Source organism: Anguilla anguilla, chromosome 3 (assembly GCF_013347855.1).
Source record: "Anguilla anguilla isolate fAngAng1 chromosome 3, fAngAng1.pri, whole genome shotgun sequence".
NCBI lineage: Eukaryota > Metazoa > Chordata > Actinopteri > Anguilliformes > Anguillidae > Anguilla > Anguilla anguilla.
In genome coordinates, this window is record NC_049203.1 from 49,267,694 (window position 1) to 49,283,753 (window position 16,060).

The following is a 16,060-nucleotide window of genomic DNA, read 5'->3' on the forward strand; positions in this document are numbered from 1 at the left end:
GTACACAAACGCGTGCTTTCCAGGACTCCTTCAAATAGGAGAAGTTCCATCTCAAGGGTTTTACCTGGCAACAAAATTTCACATAAACATCAGAACGAACACCTACGAGAAGCAGGGAACGAGAGAAAGAGGAAGGACAGGAATAGACAGCAGGAGGAGGGAAGAGGGAGAGGCGTGCATCTCAGCCGGAGCAGCGGCGACAGAAACAGAGAGAGGCTGCACAGAGACGAGCGATCCTAAGGCAGGGAGGGGAGAGACCGCTCACAGCAGGGATGTGACCGCAGAGCACGACCGCGTCGCACGACTGTACAGCGTGACCGCAGAGCACGACTGTACAGCGTGACCACAGAGCACGACCGGGTCGTACAGCTGTACAGCGTGACCGCAGAGCACGACCGCGTCGCACGACTGTACAGCGTGACCGCAGAGCACGACCGTGTCGCACGACTGTACAGTGAGACCGCAGAGCACGACCGTGTCGCACGACTGTACAGCTTGACCGCAGAGCACGACCGTGTCGCACGACTGTACAGCGAGACCGCAGAGCACGACCGTGTCGCACGACTGTACAGCGTGACCACAGAGCACGACCGTGTCGCACGACTGTACAGCGTGACCGCAAAGCACGACCGCGTCGCACGACTGTACAGCGAGACCACAGAGCACGACCGTGTCGCACGACTGTACAGCAAGACCGCAGAGCACGACCGTGTCGCACGACTGTACAGTGTGACTGCAGCGCACGACCGTTCAGCGTGACCACAGAGCACGACCGTGTCGCACGACTGTACAGCGAGACCGCAGAGCACGACCGTGTCGCACGACTGTACAGTGTGACTGCAGAGCACGACCGTACAGCGTGACCACAGAGCACGACCGTGTCACACGACTGTACAACGTGACCACAGAGCATGACCGTGTCGCACAACTGTACAGCGTGACCGCGTGGCACGACCGTGTCGCACGACTGTACAGCGTGACCGCAGAGCACGACCGCAGGTGAGAGACCGTGGAGCGTGACCGTACAGCGCGAACCGTGCCACGCGACACTACACAACACCACTCACCCCCACCCTTCCGCTTCACACAAGATAAACCACAAGCATTACATTCTCTGTGGCCTGGAAACGTCAGGACCAATCAAATCCACTCCCTGTCTGAGACCCTGTGCTCTCTCTCTCTCTCTCTCTCTCTCTCTCCATCTGCGCAATGGTCAGTTTCAAACATTCCAGCACTCCGTCTCCCCCCCCCATCCAATTTAAAGCATTGTGCTCGCTTAAAAGAGCTTTGTAGAAGAAGAGCTTAAGACACAAGCGCGAATGCCCTTGACCCGTCCTTCAGTCTGGGGAGCGTATGGACCTGATGCTCTGAGAAATAAACCAACAATGACATGGAGCGTGCTGGAGGCCCATATGTCAGCCTTTATCTCTGTGCTTGTGTGTGCAGCGGTGTAGTAAAGTTAATCTCCCTGCAGTCACACTGCGCTGGGGGTGTCAGTGACTTCGCTTCATCACACATTGTGGCTCCGCCCCTCCCTCCTCATGCCAAAGTCTTTGCAGTGCCTGCGACGCATGTCTCAAAAACACTCGATACCAACTGGGGAAAACCCCTGCTTTTCACATCAAAGAAATGGCTGCAGATTTCTTCAGACTATGCAAAGAAGACATCTAAACCTAACACATGTACACGTAACTGCAGTATCATGTGTGCATACACACACACAAACACGCATTCATGCACATACGCATTCATGTACACATGCGATAATCTGCATATACACTCTATTTCAGAGGCCTGTCGTCACAAACAATGTGGCAGGAAGGAAAAACACACTTCCTGTTGTGTGCTTAAGAGAAGGCAGTTGAGTGGCTTTGATTTCCGACTTGCAGCAGTACATCATACAGACTATTCATTCGCTAAAATCATTTTTCAGGAGGTAAAAAGCACTCCAGGAGTACAGCAGACAACAGCTAAGAACAGTGGCAGAAATCTAACTTTTAAACAGATCATTGCCATAAACCAGTTTTTATTGATGTTCCTTGACTAAGAATCATGAAGACAATTACATGACAAATGCCTACCTGCTGTATGTCATCCACCCACATTCTTTCATTGCCTGTGCGTCAGTTTAAGCATTCTCTTTGCTCCTCCTGTCCAAATTCAGGGAATAATCCCAGGCTGGTAGTTAACCAGCATTAACAGTGTGAAACGGGCTTTCTCCATTCACTATTCAGCATACATTTCCTCAGAGCGCATTGAAAAACTGCTCACCTTCTTCGAATAGACCCAAGTGTGTCAATTCCCCGTGTTGAATGCAGAAGCTGGTCTGCAGCCCCCTCGTTATGGGCTGGGCAGCAGCGTAGCGTTAACAGTTAGGGAACTGGGCTTGCAACTCCAAGATCTGAAGACTACAATTCCCAGATGGTGCATTGTCGTTGTAATCTTCAGCAAGGTACTTAACCTGAATTGCTCCAGTAAGTATCCAGCTGTATAAACGGATTGGACGTACGGGGCACATACGCTGCGTAAATCGCTCTGGGTAAGAGCGACGGCTAAACGCCCAAATGTACAAACGTAAATGTTATGCAGATTATGCATTTGCATTTTTGTGAACGTTTCATCGGCAGGTGTTAGCAAAAAGACCCTTTAAAAGCTGAATCAAATTGAGAGCAGGAGGGTGCAATCTGAAGATCATTAGAACTTATGCACCATGGCTGAAAATGTACAGGCAGAATTTTGTACTCTTCACTTCCCCTAAAATGAGCAAAACAAACACAAACTACAGTTAAAACAAAGCCAATCACGCCTTCAGGACCACGTACAAACACAAAATAAGCAGATAATTGCTCTCATACTCTAAGCCAGCACTATTATCTTAAAAATTAAACAACACTGAAGACTGCATTGTTGATTCCAACTACATGCAAAAAGCACAATAGCTACTTCCCTCCTATGGCCAACCTGTTGCTTGTAGCATGTGATTTGTGGACAAATTTTTAAACCAAAACTTTTTATATTGCTCAGGACAGTGAAGTTCCGAGCAAGAAATCTGCTTCAAAGCCAACAACAGTGTTTCTGCGTTCCCAAGTAGACTGACAGGAACCTCTGTAAAGGACTGGTTAGACCAGAGCACCTTCCTTGTGTCTTGAAGGACATAAGAAAAGATGTTTTAATTGCCTACTGTTCACTAGAAGTGTCGACGCCTTAAAAGGAATGGGATCCCACAGGAAGAGAGACCAGCACTTCCGGCCAAGCCTGCCCTTGGCTTGACAAGGACAACAAAGAGGTCAAAGAGCCTGGGGGGCGGAGCTAGTGGAGGACAGTCAGAGAGCAGCTGGGCATTAGTCACTGTGCTGGTTTTTATAGCGCGAGCGAACTTCCTTCACAGCCTACAACTGAGCGGGCACAGAAGAAAAGAGATGCCAACACGTAGGCCTATTTACAATATCTTCTGAGAGTAAAAGGATCTAAAACACATCAGCACAATACAGGCAACAATGCTAATATTTAAAACAGGGCAAGAAGACCCTGACTACAGTGAAACACTGGGTATTAATACTGTTTATGGCATTACACTAGATAACAACATTGTAGAGATGTCTGTGAAGTATTTTTTGTGTGAAATAATATCACAAAAACAGGAAGTTAAAAGCGACTGCCATATCATTTTAGCAATTCTCTCAGATGAAAAGGATAGTTTTAAATCAAGGATGATGACAGCTTACTGGTAACAAACGCCCATTTCAGTAGCGTCAATCTCATCAATGGATATAGATAGTCGGATATAGCCTAGATAGCTGCCTCCTTCAACACAAAACAGTAGTCTAAGAAATCTGTCAGTCAATGCACCAACACGCAGTTTCCCTTCCAAAATACCTATAACTGGACTTTGCCGTAACGTGTCCTAATGTGAGCAACTGGTATTCTAACAGTTGACTCTGTGCAGCCTGCCTCTTTTGAAAGAGCCCAGCAGGACAGTACACTATAGTACATCAAGACGCCTTGTCCAACCATGAACATACCTAAATTGTGACCCAGCAGTCCTGTAAGAGACAAGCCGTGCTGTAGGTTCTCAGTAACCCCAGGATAATTCGAAGAACACGGACTCCAATTATCTGTTGAAAATTAAATTAGCTCAGTTATGCACGACAGTTGGAGGGATCTTTGAGTCAGTTATGTTTGGCATGACACTCAGAACAGCTGCGAACCAATAACTGCATCTCACAGCTTTACGAAGTCGCCCGTTCATATTTTTAAGGCATTTCCGCAAATCCTCGCATATCATGAAAACAGTTTCTTCGATTTTGCGTGAGAAAGACAGAATCCTGTCATTTACATTCCCGCCCCCCCTCTAAATCAGATACGGCTTTGTTCGTTTAGCAAGACACAACCCATCTAACCAGTTCGAGGCAAACAGGATACAACGTGTAAGGAAAAATGTTAGTGTGTTTATTCAATCTCTTAATAATACTGCTATATAGCTTTTTGTATCTCTTGCAGCGCACACATTCTGGGCCAGAACAATTAGCTCTGTCTCTGGAAGAGAACCAAACATAGTAATGACTGAAATAATTCTATGATAATGGGAAAACAATGGAAAATATTTCTCAAAAATGACAAAATTGCTTGCCATGCGAGGATAAAAGCAGCTGAATAGTTACAGGTTAGCTAACACAATGCATCATGTTTGTGCCTGTTGATAGCGATTCAACAATTTTCACAATTCGCAGATGAGAAGTGGAAAATGTAGTAAGTCAACTTAAAAAATTACGTTTATTCTGCTCGTTTAAAGATAGAATCAGTACGGAAAAAGTGGATTTGTGGTTGCGTATTTTTTGAGAGCCTGGACTTCAAAGTTAGCTGGCAGAACCATCTAAAAACGCGATCTCCATCAATGCTAACTTAACGTTATTGTAACTGTTCGACAACTACATTCAAAACACAAGTTGACTGAAATAGGAACAGTATCTGCCAAGCTTGCAAATGAGGAAATCCTCATTTTTTCAAAACAGTTCGTTTCATTTTGTGCATGTGCATCAATCTATCTTCTGAATTCGGTTCAGTTTCTGCTTCGCGATATTAGCTAGCTAACGTACAACTGCCAGCAGTAGCTAGCTAATTGAATGCATTAGGTTATCCAGTGTTGCCATCCTGTTTAAGTAGCTCTACGTAAATTCCAGCTATTCTCGGTCCGTGAAAATACCAATATAGTTGTTAGCTTGATAAACTCTGTGTCTGCAATCTGCAAATAAAGAGACGAGAGTTTAGCCATTTCAGCGCAGTGATTGAGTCAGGCTGCCTCGGTCTGACATGTCAGACAACAGCATGAAATCAGTAGCGGGAGAACAAGCTACTGTAGCTAACACTAGCTGTCTAGGGACATCCTTGTCTTTCACTCGGTTTATTTTACTTTATTTTGAAAATAATGGCACCCTAACGACGGCTAGAAATAAAAATATATATTCAAGAAATATATAATTAGAACTTACCTTAAAGAACTGCTTTACATCAGTACAAATTCACACGTGATCCTGTCATCTCAGGAACAGAAACAAAAGACAACAGTAAGCCTGGGGATGGTTCGGGGCATAGAACTACAAAACGTCATCAAAACAAGACGTGAATGACACACTTTCATGCGAGCCAGAATCTAATGCGCGCTTCATTATTAAAATAGGAGTTTAATCTGTGACTAAGTACGAAACAAGCTTTAAATTAAAAGCCGACAAATACTCTTGCTGTCCTCATTAGACAATTTTGTGAGCATTAAATGACCTCTTGGAATCTGTTGTCAACAAACCAGCCCTGAAATAAACCTTATCTCCACATAAGGATGGGAGATAAGTGGTAACTTCAATTATGTGCTATTTTCAATGACATCACAGTTTTAGGCTAAGGTTCCAAAGATCCCAAGTGTCAGGTGACTGAAAACCTATGGACTTGGGTGAGTGTAGGATAAGGGTGTAATGAAAAATGCTGATGAGCCTGAATTGCTGAATGAACCTGTCAGGCTCAGGCCCAGGGATGAGGGGACCCTCAATGGATCCAACAAACCTCGCTCAGTAAGGCAGGGGCCTTATAGATGTTCATGCCCAAGGGCCATTGGACTCACGATCCATCTACCACAAGTGTGTTTATCACGACATGCTTAAAGTTAAGAAACGGTTCCCCAGTTCAGCTAGCCAAGAGAATGTTCCTTGGATGATGCTCAATTGTAATTGTCTCATAATTGTGAATTGTATGTAGGCCTACAGCACAGAAAATAATTGTCACTTTTTTATTTGTTATTTTTCTTTCTTTTTTACTACACCTCAGCCAGTACACTCACCTCATATTAACTCCCCACCACCCTTTTTTTAAAGAAAGAAATGACCTTCCCGGAAGTGAAACAAATCAGGAAAAAGAACTCGCTATCAGAATGTCCTTTTGGTGAGAATTCTTTTTGTATTTTGTATGCAAATTATGTGTAGTTGTGTAGTCAGTGGTAAAAATGAGTTTGCAGCACATTGTTGCCTTGTTAATGGTTTCTCAGCTGTAAGTGGTTAAGTGGTTGGCCTGATGCCTATGTGCAGCTAACTGCTTGCCAATTGGATAATTGTGGGATGAGTCTATTCAGGTCTTACAGGTGAGGGCAGGCTGAGGTAATGGAAGACAGGAGAGCAGCAATCTCACTGGTCCAGCAGGGTGACCTGAGGGCTGAGTTTTGTAGTGATACACAGAAGCATTGTCCAGGGGTTAGGACCCTTAAATGCTGTATTTCCCTGTGCTGTAAAATGAAACACTCCAGTTCTTGGTCTACTCGGCACCAAATCCCAACCCTCACATGCTCTAGTATGCTGCCATCTCTCTGCACTGTTTTCATGTATATATAGTTATACTTGTCCTAAAGCAGTGGTGTCAAACTCGTGCCATGGAGGGCCGTGTGTATGCAGGTTTTCATTCCAACCAATTAATGCTGCCTTAATTGAGTCCAATTACTCATTCAGCCATATGCATTTGACTGCATTGAAGCACAGAATATAAGAACATTTTTATTTAGACAATGCGGGTCACCATAGACGTCGGGTCATCATTGTGCACAAACCTGCATCCCTAATTCAGCAAATAATTTAACTAATTATATAATCAAGATCTGAGGCTGGAATGAAAACCTGCATACACACGGCCCTCCATGGCACGAGTTTGACACCACTGTCCTAAAGTAATCCCATCTATTGCTCCTTTGCCTTACTTAAACTGTGAGGGAAGCAGGCCCTCTAGTGGACATATCTTGAGCAATTTGATTTTCTGTGTCCTCAAAAATATCTGGTTTGCTTGTGCTGAACAGTATAGATTTTTTGTTCTGATCAAAGGTTAAATAGCAAGAATGTTTTCTCCGTGCATGAAATGTAGATTTGTTTTTGTTCTACCAACTTGTTTTATATTCTGTTTTTAAATGGATCCAAAACAGAAATTTCACCCAAACAGATTAAATGTCAGTGATGCACTTAAGTTACAGAAGTTTAACTCAACTCATCTCCTTTTGCAGCTGTAGGGATGAGCTGACTGTGTCCTTCTATTGAACAGTCTTCTGTTTCATCACTGTAGAGCTTGGGCATGATTCACATATGAATACTGCAGTAGTGTGATTCTGCATGTGTGTGTGTGTGTATGTGCCTGTGCATTTATATGTGTGTGTGTGTTCATATGTGTGTGTGTCTGTACATGTATGTGTGTGTGTGTGTGTGCCTGTACATGTATGTGTGTGTGTGCATGTGTGTGTGTGTGCCTGTACATGTGTGTGTGTGTGTGTGTGTGTGTGTGCGTGTGTGCGTGTGTGTGTGTGTGCCTGTTCATGAATATGTGTGTGTGTGTGTGTGTGTGTATGCATGATTTTCTGTGCTTGTGTCCTGTTAATTTTTGCTGAACTGGAGATTTTACTAGTCTGAAAGTTCTACCTCAATTCTTCAGTAAGTTATACTCATTTACTGGTCAAGAGGAAAATTATTTCATTATTTAATTTCATTTTTGCTGTCACCCATCATTTTTCCTTTCTCAAAGGAGCAAGGGTTAAAATTTATTGGTTTGTTTGTTAGCCTGTCTTTCTGTGAGGGATGTGACCTTTCATTTAATTTTAGTCGTAATAACTTGTACATTGCCCTCACCAAGGTTAACAGAAGCCAAAAGCATATCTCATAAACCGTAATAACAGCATGTAGAGCTATACGTTAAAAGGTTCTCCAAATAGCACTGGGTTAATCTCTCAGCTCAGAGTCAGTTTGGTGTGTACTGAACTGATTTTGTTGTGTTATAGAAAAGAGGTGTGTTATAAAGAGTATTTCCACTATGAGACCTGAGGTGTCCGAAGCACACAAACTCCACAAAGAAAACAACAAGGCAGGGAAGCATAACAAGTGTGTGCTACTGTAGTCTAGCTGTCCTCAGGGTGTCCTTTAATATACGCAGTAAAAGTGCTGGGTGGAGTAGGACTTCGGAAGTGTTTTATAGTTGAAATGGGTAAGGAGAGCAAAACAGAGAGAGTGAGGGAGATGCAGAGATGCGGTCTGGGCAGCAGTGGTTCGGAAATGAGAAGCCCACAGTTTCGCCAGCACCACGGCTGCAGCATACTTCCCATTCTTGCTCTAGACCTCAGGCTGGCCACGCCCATTCTACTCACTGCTGGGTTAGAATTATAATGTTCATTCACTGGCACTGGCTTGTGTGTATGAGGAAGGATTGCCCAACTGTTACGTACGGGGGATTGCAAACATGACATTCAGGGGACAGCAAATTGTGTGATTATATATGGTAGAGTGGACACAGGGACAGTGTGTGACTATGGTCTGTCATTGTGCAGATCAGTTGATCAGAGGATGACCTTGTAATGCACAGGTGTTCTCTAAGTTGGTGTGCTCTCTGCTGGCCATAAGCAGAAATTACAGGGTTTGAATGTGGCCCTTTTTTTCTTTCGAAGGATGCATTAAACAAAATTATGCTGAGCAGAGACGGACAGTAGTGCTGTGCAGATACTTACAGAGGAACATCTGCATTGAAGAACACACAGCCAAACGTTTAAAACCTCAGTGCCAGTGTTATGCATTTAATCTTTTCTGCACGTATCTGAGGAGCACGGTGACAGCTTCATCGCACTCCACACAGTGTGAAGTGTGACAATTTGTGGTAATGGGTGGTGTGACCCTGTGCAGAACTTGAAGGTGTGCTAGTTCCCCTTTCTTGTTTTTTTTTTAACCTTCTTCCTGTCACCATCTGTGTGTCCTTTGTCCTGGCGGCAGTCGCTCTGATAGCCAGGAATTTTCCATTCAGTTGTCACTGAAGTTTTACGAGTCACCCTCACGTGTTCAAACTCCAGGTCTCAGCTCTGTGCCTGCCAAAGGCTGAGACCTATGAGTTAACAATGCTCATTAGAAGCTGATTTTTTTCTCTGTGCTATACAGGTGAATTAAAATTTGTATCTTCAAAAGTTGTTCACAGAGCGCACAGGAGGATGGATGAAAACTGTGAATGCCCTATATGTCACTCACACCTTTGCACTTTTATATCAAACATGATTTTACTGATTTGGATTGACTGTTTTTATTTAGTATTATTTTTTATTTTTTATTGTTTTGTTGTTGTTTTATTCTGTCTCAATGTTATCAAATGTGTTTTATTATGCTTATGTTGTGGTCTTACCGTGTATTCAATTGTGTTTACTGTGGTTTTTATGGTGTTTTTATGTCTGGAGCACTGGACCAAAGGAATTTCCCTGTGTGGGATAATAAATTTGATCTGAATCTGAATCTGATCTGAATCTCTGATGTGCTTACCCATAACATCTATGTGGCATTTGAGCTGGCTATTGGAATGTGTTTCCAGTTGTATAAGCAGGAAGGATTATCTCAGGGTCTCTGAACCACTGAGCTCACAAACCCTACATGGAGATAAATGGCAGAAAAGGGTGCTCTCTCTCTTTCTAGAGCTACCTGAAGTTCACAGATTGATTTTTTTTCACTCAGATTATTCCCAGCTGTATGCAAAGTCTCATAGAAAAAGTTTCCTTTTGTCAGATTGTGGATGTGGCACAATATTTAAGGTGTTTTTCCTAGTGTGTCCTCCCCCTGTGACTCAGTACCTGCATGCGCTTTACTGGGGGGCTGTGGAGTGAAGAGACACAACGGGTTCACATCATGTGTTTCAGTGCAGAACGTCTGCTTGTAGCTTCCCTGAGTTGACAGGTTGCGGCAAGGAATCCGAAAATACAGAAATTCAGCATTCCAAATCGAGAGAAAATTAGCTAGTGACCAGTTAAGTCATAATATTTGGGGTCACATCACTCCTATGTTTTATAGCACTCAATTTCAGTCAGCTTATCTATTTCTTGAAGCAGTAATCTGAATACAACTGCCCTCTGAACTCTTCCTTTCGCTGGAATTGTTTTGTAACAGGACTTTCATTTCAGCACCTTTTTTTTTGTTGTTGCTATAACTGGAATATTTATAGGACTGTTTACCATCTTGAACCCTCACCTGAATATCACATGACTGCCATTTGAGATCTTGAGCTTTGTTTTAGAAATTATTCAGAGGAGCAATGAGAATGCATAATTGTTTACTTGTGTTAGTAAACGCAATTATAATTTTTGACTCATAGACATCAGAATCATTTCTAGGTGGGACTGTCAAATACATGTCTTATCGTTTTTTGGATATGTCAATTTTCTTGAGATTGACCAGTGCAGGGTAGTGAAATCTCTTGGCCCTGTGTGTGTGTGTGTGGGAGAGAGTGTGTGTGTGTGTGTGTGTGTGTGTGTGAGTGCGTGTGTGGGCTTGTGCATGTGCATTTGTGTGTGTGTGTGTTTTTGTGTGTGTATGTCTATGTGTGTGTGTGTGTGCGTGTGTGTGTGTGTGCTTGTGCATGCCATCCACTATTTGGACAGACAAGAAAGGTGTAAAATTCCACATCTGCCCTGCATTGGCCTCTAGCCTCTGCTGACCTATTGTATTCTACATCTTCCTCTCCATGCCTGCCCCATTCACTGATCCCACTCAAGCCGTCTGCTTGTGGCTTCAGGAGTCCATCTCAGGCAGTGGGGTCCTGGCGATGACAAGCTCCTGTCATGTGATGCGTTCCTCTCCTGACCATGTGACCCTTGGCCATGTTTCTGAGGAGATGCACACGCATCGTCAGGCTCCAGGAGCCACAGGACCAGGCCTGAGAGAGACTGGTCAGAGCAGCACCAGAGAGCAGTGGACAGAGATATGAGTCATGATGTCAGCCCCCCCCCCCCCCCCCCCCCCCCCCCCCCCTCGGGCATCAGCTCACTAGAAGTCAGGACTAAAGGTGTTCAATTTTTAAACATTTCAGCTGAAGAGGCTCTGTGCATTACCTCAACGTCCATCTCACAGAATGGGAACAAGACAGCAACTGCTCCCTAAGCCCTTTCAGCCTAAATTACTGTCCCAGAGTGAGAGGTCCACAGAGCACTAATGGGGATGACGTGCCCTCTTTTTTCACATAAATGGCATTATGGGGTCTGTTAATCAGTCCCTGTGCCCCATACATGATCCCTCTCACCGGCTGTGACAGACCGGCTGGGGCTGCGCAGTTAGAGCAGGAGCGGAGAGCTGAAATCAGAGGGAGCGATCCGCAGGGACTGCAGCCCCTCTCTGGGCCAGCTGTGGAGCAGGGAAGACCGGAGAGGAGAGGTGGTGAAAGCCTCTGATTGATTGCAGCCTTATATCTGCCCCCAGCTCCGACAGCCTCTCGCCCTCCCAAGCACACCGCAGGGGCAGCCAGGGCCCAGCGTAATTCCGAGCGCGAGTGTTATCCCTCAGTCTCCCGAGGGCCGGGGGGTTTAAAGCAAACTCGACCCCCCCCTCTCAAGCCGCTTCCATCAGGGAGCGGTGGGGAGCCAAGCCCCTGGACCCGAGCTCGACCGCAGAGGACCGCTCCACACTAATGCCCCTGATACTCCCTCCCGACCTCGTTTCAAACAACAACCGCGTAAGCTGGTCTCTCCCCTCTTCCCTCCGCACACCAGCCGTGTGTCATCGCCGCTCAGCGGATAAAAACAAACTCAGAAGCCAAGGTGGGGCAATGAGGTGGCAGACGTGGTGCTCGTTTATGGGCCTCACAGGAAGTGGGTAAAAGATCAGAAAAAAAGCATGGCGCCTGGGGTGGAATTATCCCAATATGAATTTGATTATGAATGTTGAGGAATAATGTGACGTTATACAGTAAATTTTTAATATTCACCTACACTGGCACACTTCAAGTCCTCACTTACAATTTAGGACAGCACTGCCCCGCCCAGCACTGAAGTCTATGATCCTTCAGTGCATGTTCCCATGTTCCAATAAATCACCTGTGTGACATCAGGTACATACGTATGTCACCCCTGTGGGACCAGTGGGGACTCAAAGGGGAGGAGACAGGCGAAAAGCTACGACCTGCACTCCTCACGCAGTCCAATTATCAGCGAATTCGGAGGGGGGGGGGGAGCGCGGCAAAAAGTGGTGAGGGGTGTTGGGGTTTAAGGCTGAGAGCCTCTAATCCCGACACACTGCCTCCCCCAATTAGAGCTCCTTCAAAAGACGAGAGAAGGAGGAAAAAACAAAACCAGAAAGCCAGTGGAGGCAGATTTAGTAACATGTTGGCAAGCTGTAATTACACGTATGGCTAACAGAGTAATTTAACTACTTTTCCTTCACTGATTGACAGGGCACGGAAGAACAGACTGTAGCTTGCCCTCTGCCGTCCGGAACACTGCCTTCCTATCGAGGCAGTGTGGAAATTCACTGGCCAGGCGAAAGAACCCAGGTACCCAGCACCGCTTGACATTACTTCATTTTATTTTCGGCTTTGCCATTTATTTTATATCTCATGAATTTCAAATGACCTAACATCAACACCAATACTAAGCGACTGCAACAATAATTATTTTGATTCTTATTATTATTATTATTATTAATAATGTGGTGATGGTGAATATTTATTTTTATATACATTTTTTGGAAATGTAATATAAACACTCAATCTGAAAAGTGGACATCCATCATCCATTCAGTCCATTTTTAGAGATAATTTCCTGTGGTGTGCCCCCCTCCCCCATAACCCAACAAGGCAAATTCACAAACAAATTAGGAGAAATAAAGGGGGGAAAAGGGGGGACAGATGGAAAAGTATACAGAAATGAAAATGTGCTGCAAAGGTCAGCAGTGTGTGCGCCTTGCGACAGTGTGAGTTATAATTGCTCCTGGGGTCAATATTGACCTGTGGTGGACGCCTGCATGCTGCTGGTCGAGAGTGTGGTCATCTGCTGTCAAAGCTGGAGTCTCTCTCTCTCTCTCTCTCTCTCTCTCTCTCACTCACCCCCCCCCCCCCTCTCTCTGTGTAGTAGCATCCCTCGATGCCACCCTCCCTCCTCTCCTCTTCAGCTGGGCCTGTCTCTCCGTCTGCGTCCCTCTCTCCCTGAGTGCCCCCTGGTTCCTCCTGGCTGACATCGCTGGGATGAAAGAGGGTGGTGGCAGTTGGTGGGGGAGGGTGGGGAGGGGGGTAGTCTGGTTCTGTCTCAGCACAGCTCACCGGAGGACAGAACCAACCACGGCAAACATGGGGGAACAAGACTCCTCTTTCTCTATCTTTCATTTTAGGAAAATTATCCCCTAAAAATATATCGCGCTTGGCTTTGATGATGAATGTTTCATTCTGGGGGTTTTTTTTGGTACATAGATAAAAACATCTTTCAACGGCAAAAAAAAAAAAAACATTCCAGTGCCATTGAGTAATAATTCCCGCTGAAGGTGGCTGAATGTTTACTGAGGTTTGTGAAGGTGAAAGTGCCATTATCATCACCCTCGTCAGGGAGTGATTCAGGCTTCCCAGTGGCGCTCGGAGTGTGGAGCGTGAACAATACTTACACACATGCACAGGACGCCACAAAATGCAAGGGTAAATATGCTCATGTATATTCTGGTGAATCAGAAGTCCATAAGAATCATCCCTTCAGTGCGGAATGGAGGGAAAGCCCAGGCAGTCTATATGAGTGTGCGTTTCATGGGTTACACCTGTCGAGATGTGAAAAGATGCTTAAGTGTGCGGATTACTGAGTGATGAGGAGGTCTCCTCTCTGTTCCTGCCCCGCCCCACTGGCGTGACAGGGTGTGGGCCCGGGTTAGAGGTGGTTTATGCGTGTGCGGAGTGGACCGTGGGTGTTGGGACAGACGCGTAGGGTAGGTTGATTGGAAAGGAAGGCGGTTGTCGGGGCGACACACCGCATGTAATGCAGGCTGCATGCAGGAAACGATTCGGCAACTACACACCGGCGGAGATTCAGACACGGGGCGAGAACGGGGCGCCCTCCTGAACGCCGGCCCGGCAGCGGGGTGCGTTGATTACTGCCCGAGGGGCGCCCGACTCCCCGACCGCAGCGGCGGCATCAAAACAGCGCCCGTCGTAAAAAAAGAAAGAAACGTGACGCAGCGCCCAAATCACAGAGAATCACCGCTGTCCCCAGCCCCCTCCATTTCCCCCCTCAGAGCCGGCCATCTGTAATCACGCCGGGGACGCGACCGCTGGCCTTCATCACCGCGCTAATTACAACACTTCACAGCGCCGAGGGTGCCGGGGGCGGGGGCGGCGCGCTCGGGTCCGCCACCTCGGTCACCACTCCCCCCCGCCCGCCTCCCCTCCAGACGCAGGAAGCCTCAGGAATGGCCTCTGTCTGTCGCGGGCCCGCGATGTTCGGGTGATGCGCCCGTGTGAAATATCTACGCGCGATTCATTCCGATTTTTATTTCATGTCACCGATCTGTTGAATTTATCAGGCGGGCTGGGAGAAGAAGCTCCCCTTTAATCTTTCAGCGCTCTTCTGAGAGAATGGCGGTCGACTTCCACGCTTTCACCAGCCAGGTTCTGTGCTCTGTTCCTTTTCAAAGGTAATGATGTGAAATCTGAACTGGAGATAAACTGCTTTTCTCTCTCTCACTCTCCCTCTCTCTCTCTCTCTCTCTCTCTCTCTCTCCCTCTCTCCTTTTCTCTCAGCAGATGTAAAGTCCAGGAGTGGTATCCCAGTTTCCCACAAGAGAACGGATTTTCCGACCGCAGGGCTGAGAAGCCAGCCACAAAGCAGCTTGCTGAAACCCGACATAAAACAAAATTTGACTGAAAAAAAAAAGTACAAAAAAATGAAAAAAAAAAGAGCGATGGATTTTCTAATCCGGCCTTTATCGAGGTTCCTGGTTTCAGCAGCGCAACCTTTTTTATGTGCGAGAAGCGCTCCCTGTAATTACCTCGCCACCACCACCGGACCGGCTTGTAATAAAAGAGCTCTATTCTGGGATTCTCTGTAATAATGGCCTCCTTTCCTCTCGTGTCAGATTAATGCGCTTCTGTCTCATCTGTCGAGGAGGACAGAGAGCAGGTTGTGTACTGGGGAAGGCAGCTGTCAGAGAGGGAACACGCTAAACTGTCCAATAAGCATTATTCACTAGGCAGGGAAGTGGATCAGTGGTATCTCACCAGGTGAATAACACGCACATGTAGGCTAGACTAGACTAGCCGACCTGGTGTGATGGATGCAGTGCCAAGGCCGCTCATTATGAAAGTCAATCTCTCAAACATAAGAGGGCGGCTCTAACTCATTCTAGGCCAGGCTCAGCACTTTCGTTGTAGTCCTGGTGTGTTCCTTGGGCATCTGGAGGAGAGACCCACCTCTACATTCCACAGGGCACCTTGAAATGCCAGTGTACCCACAAGCCCCTTGAACGGCAGGCCAGATCCGGGGCACGGGGGAGCGGCTGAGACATTCCACACCCCATGTGTGGGTCTAATCACATACGCACAAGCACTCATATACTCACATACCCAACACAAGCACAGGCACTCATATACTCACATACTCACACAAGCACAGGCACTCATATACTCACATACCCACACAAGCACAGGCACTCATATACTCACATACTCACACAAGCACAGGCACTCATATACTCACATACCCAACACAAGCACAGGCACTCATATACTCACATACCCAACACAAGCACAGGCACTCATATACTCACATACTGACACAAGC

The 16,060-nt window shown here is 46.1% G+C and overlaps 1 protein-coding gene and 1 long non-coding RNA gene across 8 annotated transcripts in view; one reads left to right on the forward strand and one right to left on the reverse strand.

Annotated features, from left to right (window-relative positions):
• The window catches only part of LOC118222444 (trafficking kinesin-binding protein 2-like), a 26,509-nt gene extending 20,082 nt beyond the window's left edge, over window positions 1-6,427 (reverse strand). For 2 of the 5 annotated variants that reach the window (XM_035408047.1, XM_035408045.1), the window contains exons 1-2: window positions 5,490-5,613; window positions 4,023-4,115 (exon numbers count right to left, since the gene is read on the reverse strand). The gene's annotated coding sequence lies outside the window, so the exon portion shown is untranslated. Of the gene's footprint in view, window positions 1-4,022; window positions 4,116-5,489; window positions 5,614-6,328 lie in introns of those variants that run through there. The other 3 variants (XM_035408046.1, XM_035408049.1, XM_035408048.1) reach the window with 3 other exon arrangements.
• LOC118222449 lies at window positions 4,243-15,311 on the forward strand. Of its 3 annotated transcripts, none has more exons than XR_004764287.1 (4): window positions 4,243-4,427; window positions 6,363-6,429; window positions 12,700-12,798; window positions 15,025-15,311. It is a non-coding gene; the product is annotated as an uncharacterized LOC118222449 (long non-coding RNA). The 3 variants fall into 3 exon arrangements; XR_004764286.1 differs by lacking the exon at window positions 4,243-4,427 and adding an exon at window positions 4,454-4,749 and having other exon boundaries at window positions 15,022-15,311; XR_004764285.1 differs by lacking the exon at window positions 4,243-4,427 and adding an exon at window positions 4,454-4,749.
• Window positions 15,312-16,060: the final 749 nt, after the last annotated feature.